Source organism: Sabethes cyaneus, chromosome 1, assembly GCF_943734655.1.
Source record: "Sabethes cyaneus chromosome 1, idSabCyanKW18_F2, whole genome shotgun sequence".
Classification (NCBI taxonomy): domain Eukaryota; kingdom Metazoa; phylum Arthropoda; class Insecta; order Diptera; family Culicidae; genus Sabethes; species Sabethes cyaneus.
This window is the reverse complement of record NC_071353.1, coordinates 138345058-138354416: the sequence shown is the minus strand read 5'-3', so window position 1 is coordinate 138354416 and position 9359 is coordinate 138345058. Positions and strand designations below refer to the sequence as shown.

At 40.1% G+C, this 9359-nt stretch overlaps 1 non-coding gene across 1 annotated transcript; it reads left to right on the top strand.

Moving 5' to 3' along the window:
• Positions 1-3981: 3981 nt before the first annotated feature.
• Trnag-gcc (transfer RNA glycine (anticodon GCC)) lies at positions 3982-4052 on the top strand. The gene has a single exon. It is a non-coding gene; the product is annotated as a tRNA-Gly (tRNA).
• Positions 4053-9359: the final 5307 nt, after the last annotated feature.

Here is a 9359-nt window from a genome sequence, read left to right as displayed (position 1 = left end):
TTTCTTTCATTTAATTTTGTCGACTAAGTAGTCTATTAGCTCTGTTACAGCTGCCGTAGTCCCACACTTCCACGCCTAAAGCCGTATTGGAATTTGTAAAAGACATGGTTTGCTTTCAATAAATCTAATAATCGAGCTACTAGTAGTTTTTCTAGGATCTTGTTAAAGACCGATAATGCAGATATTGGACCGTAATTACTGGCATCGAGAGTGTTTTCTACTTTAAAGATGGATATTACTCTAGCAGCTTTTAAACAGTTAGGATATTCACCAGTATCAAAGATTTTATTGAAGGCTTGACATAAAATGAACGCAAATGCCTGGGAATTCCCCATTATTATTCATACTGGTATACCCTAGTCAGAGCTTTTATTCATATCCAATTCTTTTATTAGAGCAGTAACTTCATTTAAACTTGCAGAGTGTAAAAAAATGTATTGGAGACCCCTCTAACGTTGCTGAAGGATGCCAACGTTCTTAGGATTTGTTATGTTGTGTGCAAGATCGGCACCGATATTTAAAAAAAACAATTATTGAAAATTTCGCAGACTTGCTGCGCATCAAAAGTTTGTTTTTTCCATTTTGAATTAAATTTTTTGATTCCATTCCTTTTACCCACCCAAAAATTATATTAATATTATGTTAAAGTTTTGAGTGACAGATATTACTCAGAAAGCATTTCATAATAGAATTTTTTATTTTATTATTATTTCTTATGTCATAATATGATTTCTTTATTTTCCTCCTTAGTGAAAAATGAGTTTTTTCGAACAACTGAGCAAAATGGAGAAGCGTCATTACAACCGCACGATACTTTTCGTACAAAACTTTAGGAAATTGAATGTGGAGTCGGAATAAGTAATTGTACCAATTTTGGTTGAAATCGGAGGTGGTCGATTACAACGGATATGATCACTTGAGAGGGGATGTTCCCTATATGGTCGGTGTTAAGTCAGACCGAACCAAGTGACAAAACTCTGATTTCGAGAAAAATGCTTTCAAAGTTTGCTGCTCTGTATGGTTTATTCCTAACAACCGTTCGAAATCATCTCATAACTCTGGCTGTTTGCAACATTTATGAGGTCTGATTAGAGCAAAATGTAGCTTAGAAAATTCTTAATCGTTTGCTGTCATTGACTCATTTTTTTAATTTTGCCACTTGCTCCGGTCTGATTTAACACCGACCATATAACCTTGTAAATTGAATTTTGTAAAAAACCCAAGATAGAATATATTTTAAGACCTTCTTTAAATTAATTGTTTTGACCAATACTAACATCCTGTGAAGAGAAATCTGAGGTGCATGAAAGTTAAGTAATAAGTGCTTTCGGACATAGCGTGTGTCGTGAGTGTTCTTGTGCACAAAGCAAGTAATTGATTGTATTTCGCAATTTATTACGATCAAGAAGCATCAAAATGGTCTAAGTTTTACTGAAGAACCAATTTATCAATTGAACCATTTATTATGTGCCGCATTTATCCAGAAAATTCTAGTCTTTTTAAATAAGCGCGTGTGTTAATTTAAATATTCAAGCATTTCAAGATATTTTTCAGGTTTTCAATTCAAATGCTTATTACTGGCTATCTACCGTGTCTGTGTAAAACTTCCCGGTTTGGCATTTTCCTCTGTGTAAATCGAATCTCGTCGGGCCATCCACTGAACGTGTGTAAGTAGGTAAAGCGTAATTGCCCCATTAAAATAAAGCCACTCTTCTGTCATCAGACTTGATAATAAGTTGGTGACGTGGTATGTGGTATCGAGCAGGAGAATGGAAAATTAACCCCTCCGCATCGTCATTATTACCAGTTGGCAGTTAGCCCTTCACTTAGCCTGCTCGTGAGTGTGTAAGTTTCACCACTTAATTTTCATTAGCCCAACGAGACTCACCTAAATTACCTTTCCAAGCTGTGCTGGTGCTGCCTGCTCGGAAGGGTTCTTCGCCTTCAACTTGGCATGATTCAGCCGTAGGAGGACGAAGTGGTTAAGCTTAAGAACCGTGTGTGTGCTTGGTCTTCCCACCCGAAAGAACGGAGAAAGAAACATGCACATGCATGAAGCCGGGCATGCTTTTAAGATTCTTTCCTGCGGGAGAAGGGGACTTTATTTCCCATATGGGACAACGTAGTCTTTTAAAACGGAGAATAAAATTGGTTGGAGAATAAATAAGGATTGCTCGTTGTCCTCGGTTGGTTAGGTTAATCGGAGGGTTACCTGTGGAACCTTTCGGTGCTAGAGTTTATGTCAGAACTTAATCAGTGATAAAGATAAGAGTTTTGGGATTCGTATTTTCTCTTGACGCTCAACATTGTAGAATTCAAATTATAAAAAATACCTTATGCAGTTTATTTCAAAAACTGCGTAGCATCCCACCAACTAACCGCAGGACAGCATCAGCAACTGGCGAACTAACTGATGGTGAGGCTGTGGCTCAAGCACATAAAAAATAAAATAACAGCCCGAAGCCACGTGTTTCGCACTTCCGGAACCGACGGCCCGTTAGTATAGGTAGATATACCCGCCAAAAACCAATAAATTATTTTTCATTTCATTCATTTCGAGTGCAATAAATCTTGCGAATTGACCAAGTGCGTTTCATTTTGGTCACTGCGCACACCGCGTCATCCCATCACACACGGCCGGCGCGGCTCTCAGCTGCACCGTATGCATCCGGTGAAGTATTTTTTTTATTCTCGACTATTGCCGATGAAGCCCCACGGCCGAATTCTACCATACACAAACGTACACAATCCCTGGACCCTTCTGAAATGGATGGCTCTACCTATACGGTGTCTATCCTGTCCACTCCTCCGTGGGGTAAATTTGTCAGAATTCAACCGATCTATTTCCTCCATCCCGTTATCAACCGAAACCGCTTGTGATCTTACCCCGTTGAACCCAACGCAGTTGCACCTCTGCCGGCAGCCAGCGCTGTAGTGCAGCGCAGCGGTCGGAACCGAATGAGTCTGAGCGAAACTTCCACACTAAATTAAACCTGTTTGGGCCACGGGAATTTTTTTCTGCCCACTACTCTTCAACCGGCAATAGTTGAGCTATTATCGTCAACTAGCCGCGAACCGACGCGATCACTATGCTGTCTGCCCAGAGCAGAGCAGAGGTGGAAACGCTCTGCAACGGGTCAATGTCGGATGCGTTCGTGAGTTTTTTTTTTGCTGCGTGCCGTGGAGCAATTTGATGGGTTCCACCGGTGGTGGTCGGGAAGTTCAATAGCACCGAGTCTGAGTGCCATCAAAATGCAATTTGGCCTCACACACAAAAAAAACTTACTCGCAACGATGGAATGTCACTACACTGACTGCTGACCGGCTTGACCGGCCACTACCGGCGGTTGTTGCGACCGACCGTGCCAGCGTGCTGAAGTACCGGCCCTGGCAATCGTGCGCTGCAATACACAAACTAACGAGCTCAGGATTTCGGGTATAAGAAGAGGGGGAAGGGGGGCTAAGTGAATAAACGCTCCTATCGGATCCGGAGGTCGCAGGGTGAAAAATAAATAAATATTCCGCGTGTGCAATAAATTTAAAAATGAAACATAATTAAAACAATTTGGAATTTCTTGTGTTTGGGTACCCACACACATTTGCTGGCAGAAAGGGTTAATAGCGAATTACCCGCCTTCATGCTCGGTTGGTTTTGATTGAAATCGGTTTCAAGCGTTCTTGGAATCAGTGCGAGTTAGATTTATGTTTTCCAGGGCAAAAGCTGCGGTTGCTTCAATCTAGGCCACAGTACATAATCGTTTTCAAACGCTTGCGATCAGTTTTGTAACAAAAATCTACTGCGCTTGCACTATCGTCTTTTTGTGCGTGCACGCATATAATCTTCGAGGAGGTTATTTATATCTTGCGCGTTATCGCTTTTGTCCGATTTGTTAATGAGGAGGTTCAAGATTAGTGGGAAACAAACAAAAAAGCGCAACGCAATCGGTTCGTTTTTAGGATCGGAACGGAACCTTTCATCAAGCATCGGTGGTTCAGTGGTAGAATGCTCGCCTGCCACGCGGGCGGCCCGGGTTCGATTCCCGGCCGATGCAGAGATGTTATTTTTTTCGGCGAATTTCCACCTTTCGTTAGGTTACTACTGGGATACCGCTGCGCTGGGTTAAATAGAAGGGACTCTTGAGAAAGAGGAAACTCGATGATATATATGTATACGCTCAAGTTGCTTTTTACGCGAAGGATACGTTCCGCGTAATTCAAAATCACGTAAAAAACTGCGTAAATTCCAAAATTCGCGTAAAAAAACAAACTGTGATTTCAATGCAAATGGAATAAACTTTAATTATGAGTGTTATGCATAATTGGAAAGGTATTTCTATTAATTCTAATTGAGGGTTTTCTTGATATTTTCCGTGAATAAATAGCTCGTTTATGCTTTATGCGTTACGCGTTTCAGCCTACTATGTATATTTCAGCCATCTTCGGACGCTAAAAGAACGTTTAAACTCTATGAGCGTCTCGTACAAATTTGTAATTTGTCCATTATGCCTATCCACCATTATGCCTAACATTCATTATGCCTAAGGTCCGTATACCTAACGACGCGCACCCGTTGATGTACGACTGTCTCACTCACGCAGCCAGATGATTTGCCAAACAAAAAAATGTTGGAGAATTTGTCCACCTTCTTCTTCCTTACCTCTTCAGGAACAGCCAACCGTGATGCGCCAACGTAAAACTTTTGCCCCGGCAACTGCTTTGCGTCTGTATGGATGTAGGTGTCAGCAAATCTCGCTACAGTTTTCTGGTGCGGGATTTGGTCAGCTTGTTTTGTTTGCCGTTTCGGTTCGATGCCTCCGAAGCCTTTGTAGACATGGAGACCGGCACCTTTCATCGTTTTTTGGAAAAACCAGATGGAAACATCGCCTTCTTCGCCGTATCGCGAATCGAAAGTTCCGGCCGACGCTCGAGCAGACTCAACTTCTTCTTGGCTTTCAGCTGCCTTCGGATTTGACAGACAGAGTCGTTTGTGTCTTCTTGGATGACTCACCAGCTGGGACACCGTCAGTGATTAGATCAAATGGAACCAGGCTTGGGACGCCCTTTGAAAATAATCTTGATTCTCAGAGTTTTACTGCAAAGCATAGAAGAGGAATTGATTTGCTCGCTCTCAGTCGAATGTTATTTTCGTACGAAAAGCTGAAAGCCATATGACAGATATATATGTTTGTGTGTATGTCCCGTCATTACTCCGGAATGAAATGGGGAAGGCAATATAACAAAGCGTTCAACATAGCTCTGGCCGTCCCAAGTTCCTACCTAGCGCCTCCACACGGATATACCCGATTATACGTCATTTATGAAATGCAGTAGCCGAGCTAGGAGGAGCACTATCGTGTGGTAGGGAAACTGTGGCTAAGACGGACTGGTGTTTGATTTTACCAGTTAAGAATTAAAATTCGTAAATGTTTTAATGGGCATCTAACCTTCTGATGTTTGAACGTTCCCATCATCATTTAGATATTACATCAGTAAGTACAGTGGGATTTCGAATTTGGATTGTTTCTTTTTTGGCAACAAAAGTATCCGTTTTTGGCAACACAATTTTTTTAAGAAAACAAGTAAACTTTTTCCGAAGTTCGGAAAAGGACACTGATGAAGCATGCAAGTCGTCTGCGAAATAAGTATCTGTCGGGAATAAATATTAGTGGAATTTAATTTGGAAAAAGTTGTCTTCTTTTCTTTAATTTCAGGTTTCGTATTCTACTAATACGCTCCAAGAACTTCAGTCAACACAAAATATTTCATATACAAGCATATTTTTGTAAGTCAGTTTCCGCATAGGTACATGCTTTAAATGACGAAAAAATGACGCCCTCAGTGTGTACATGAAAAAAATTTGCGGTTATAGAATGTTTTGAATAATAATATTTTTATTGCCGTAGGACTACGACTTACCACATGTAGCTTACAACTTACTTGCACCGGACGGATAGTTCATGGCGGACTTTTTAAACACAAAATGGTTGCAATCGTTGATTAATAATATTTAGTCAATTTCTAACGCATTTACATTCAATTTTTTATCATTTCAAATAAGGGTGTCTCGATTTTGGCAAGGTTTCGATTTTTGCAACTGTAGGGTAAGGAACGAGTTAAGCAGTGTTACCTATTTTAATCAGTTGAACATAAATGATCCGAAAATGCACTTTTTTATTCATATTTTCAAAATCTTTTGATAGGATCATCTTCACAAATCACTTAACCATACATTTGATTCACACAAACACAATTTACTGGGTTTCCGACAAGAAATATGATGAATTAAAAATTGTTGTCCAAAAACGTAAATTTTTCAGCTGCTCGCTACTAACGAATTCATCAAATTTTCAGCACTGATTACAACCACTCTGAAAGTCAAGCACTCAATTGTCACATACCATATTGTTCAGTCTCTTTTTTTCTATTATCTAAGGCTTTGTCACTAGCCAAAAGTTTTATTATTTTCTAACAAAACTGAAAACAAATTCTGAATTGACGGAACCTGTTCACCACTAGCAGCAGCTGCAGCACAACTGATGAACTATCGTGTTGCCAAGACACTGTTTCGGTTCTGGAAATAAGAATTTTAAGTTTGAAATTACCTGAAACCTCCTATGGTGAAAACGTGGTTCAATACTTTCAAGAGAAATGTATGTTCATAATTAATTTTTCTTCATTAAAAACAACACAAAAGACAGCTTTTTCAATAATTTTCGAAGATTTTCTCAGTGATATAATAAAGCAACGATGTGTTTCAATGTTATTTGCTTTGACAACACTGTTCTGATCGTTTGTACTCGGATCGTTTGTACTGCTATATGTTTACCTCTTTTGTTCTCCCACCACCCTTATAAACAGCGAGTGAGACGTCAAACTCGCAGTTTCCCATAAGAACACCAGAGAATAATAGAGACGACGAATACCGTTTGCCGAACGATGCGGTGAGTGTATGCCCCGATAAACAATTTAGACAGATGGCATTTTACGCATCTATGCCGATACGCTATGCCGATTACGCATCAGATGCCGATTAGTAGGTCGCGGATAGGAACGCGAACTTACTGAATAGGGGGAAAAGTTCGAGGGATTTTTTAACGGGACGTAAAAAAATTCAGATCTCAGGATTGCTTAAAATAGCCCCTTGCGGGTGAAAATGGGTTCGGTGTGTTCAAAATTAGTTCCGCCGCTCCAACTTTTAAAGCGAAAAATCAAAAGTTTAGCTCAACAATAGTGTCTTCCAATGGTAACAGCTTGAAGAACTAAAGATAGCAAGAAGATTGGTATGCTGATATCCCCCACTTAGTCAACCCATCGCTTGTAATAAGGTAAAACAATCAGTGACCCTCTTAGACTGCTTAAAACTAGTTATTTACCCTATATCGATTTAAAGGTTTTCGAGAGCAAGAAAATTTTCTATGGTGAATTAGGACCCCTCCCCACTTTAAGAGGGGAGGGCTCCTGTACAAATGAAATACAAATTTCCTCATAACTCGAGAACTAATCAAGCAATTGGAACCAAATTTGGCATGTGTGTGTTTTTAGAGACAAACATTTTTTCTATGATGAACTGAGACCCCTTCCCCTTTTAAGAGGGGGGGCTCCCATACAGACGAAATACAAATTTCCTCATAACTCTAGAACTAATCAAGCAAATGGAACCAAATTTAGCATGTGGGTGTTAGAAAATTTTCTATGGTGAATTAGGAACCCTCCCCACTTTAGGAGGGGAGCTCCTATACAAATGAAAAACAAATTTCCTCATAACTCGAGAACTAATCAAGCAAATGGAACCAAATTTGACATGTGAGTGGTTTTGGACGCAAGATTTTTTTATATGGTGAATTGAGACCCCTCTCCTCTTTAGAAAGCGAGTTATGACCCATCTCCCCTTTAAGAGGGTAGGCTTCCATACAAATGAAATGCCAATTTCCTCTTATCTCGAGAACTAATCAAGCAAATGGAACCAAATTTGGCATGTGGCAGATTTTGGAGTCTTGAATTTATTTTATGATAGTTAGAGACCTCTCACCCCTGTGGTGGGGGATATGGACTCTCATACAAATAAAACAGAAATTTTTGCGAAACTCAAAAACTAATCGAACTCGAGAAATTCGAGACTCTTCCATAAAACATTAGTCAATAACAAGACCACAAAAACTATCTATAGTAACACTAGATCATTCAGGGCGAGACGGCCGCGAGTGTTGCCGGCGACCCGCCGTCGGAAGCGCCGCCCGCTGGGGGGAGGCAACTCCCCGCAGAAATCACTACTGTCTACGTTTATTTGTTTTCCTAAGTCTACCTGGGTTTCCTGGAACGAGCGACAGTGAGTAAGGAGAGGGTGGCGAAATGGTAGTTTCCACAAAAAAGTTTTCTGTGAAATGGTACATTCCGCTTAAGGTTTTTCGCAAAATAATATTCGGCGAAATGTTGTACAATCATGGCGAATATTACTATCCGCTTTCTGGCTATGCAATGAGGGGAAGGGGAGTTGTTTTCTACTTTACTGTGAGGAAAAATTGCAAATTGGTATATTAAACTACCCATTCCTGGTAACTAATAAGCATTAACGTAAGCAGTAAATCAGCGTATCAGGCATTTTATACTGCACGTTGTTGTATATTAGCTTTTTGACTGCATAGGTGTTGTAAATTGGCATCCAAAATGGTATTCAAATTCTTCGTGTCGGTAATTAGCTGTAAATTAGCATTGTCAGTAAGAAGGTTATCAGTAAAGTAGCTGTATATTTTGCCAAAATAGCATTTAAGTAGCATTTAAGGCGACTTAAATGCTTATGGCCTACATTTGAAAAGCATTGGTGATGCTTATTGGTTACTTGGGATGCTTTCATAGTTACGTAACTGCCAAAATGAATCATCTTAGGTTGAACTTCTCAGAAACTTGCAAAACTCGAGATTGTGACAAAGATCATCCGAGATTCATGATTTATGTACAACATAGGTTAATTTGTGGCAATACGAAATTTGTCGGGTCAGCTAGTATATAATAAAATTGTTGATTTTACTTTATAGGACTATCTCAAGCTTATAAATAAAACTTTAATAGACAAACGTGGACTTCAACCAAATTAGCAGAGGCCAGGCATGAGATAGATTTTGGTATGCTTGTTCAGTCTGTCGCTGGCAGACAATTTTCGATTGGCAACCCCCTGAGCGAAGAGATGGACTGCCCCTTCACTTCTTGCACGCTTCACCACCATATTTTACTTTTTTTTGAAGGAAGGGAGGGACCTTGAGTTAACCTTGATCCGGTTAGCAACACATCGTGGATAACGAGCGGGCTCTTCTCGCCACTTGTCGGGGTCATTCTGCATTAAGAGGGATCATTGGACGATTGGC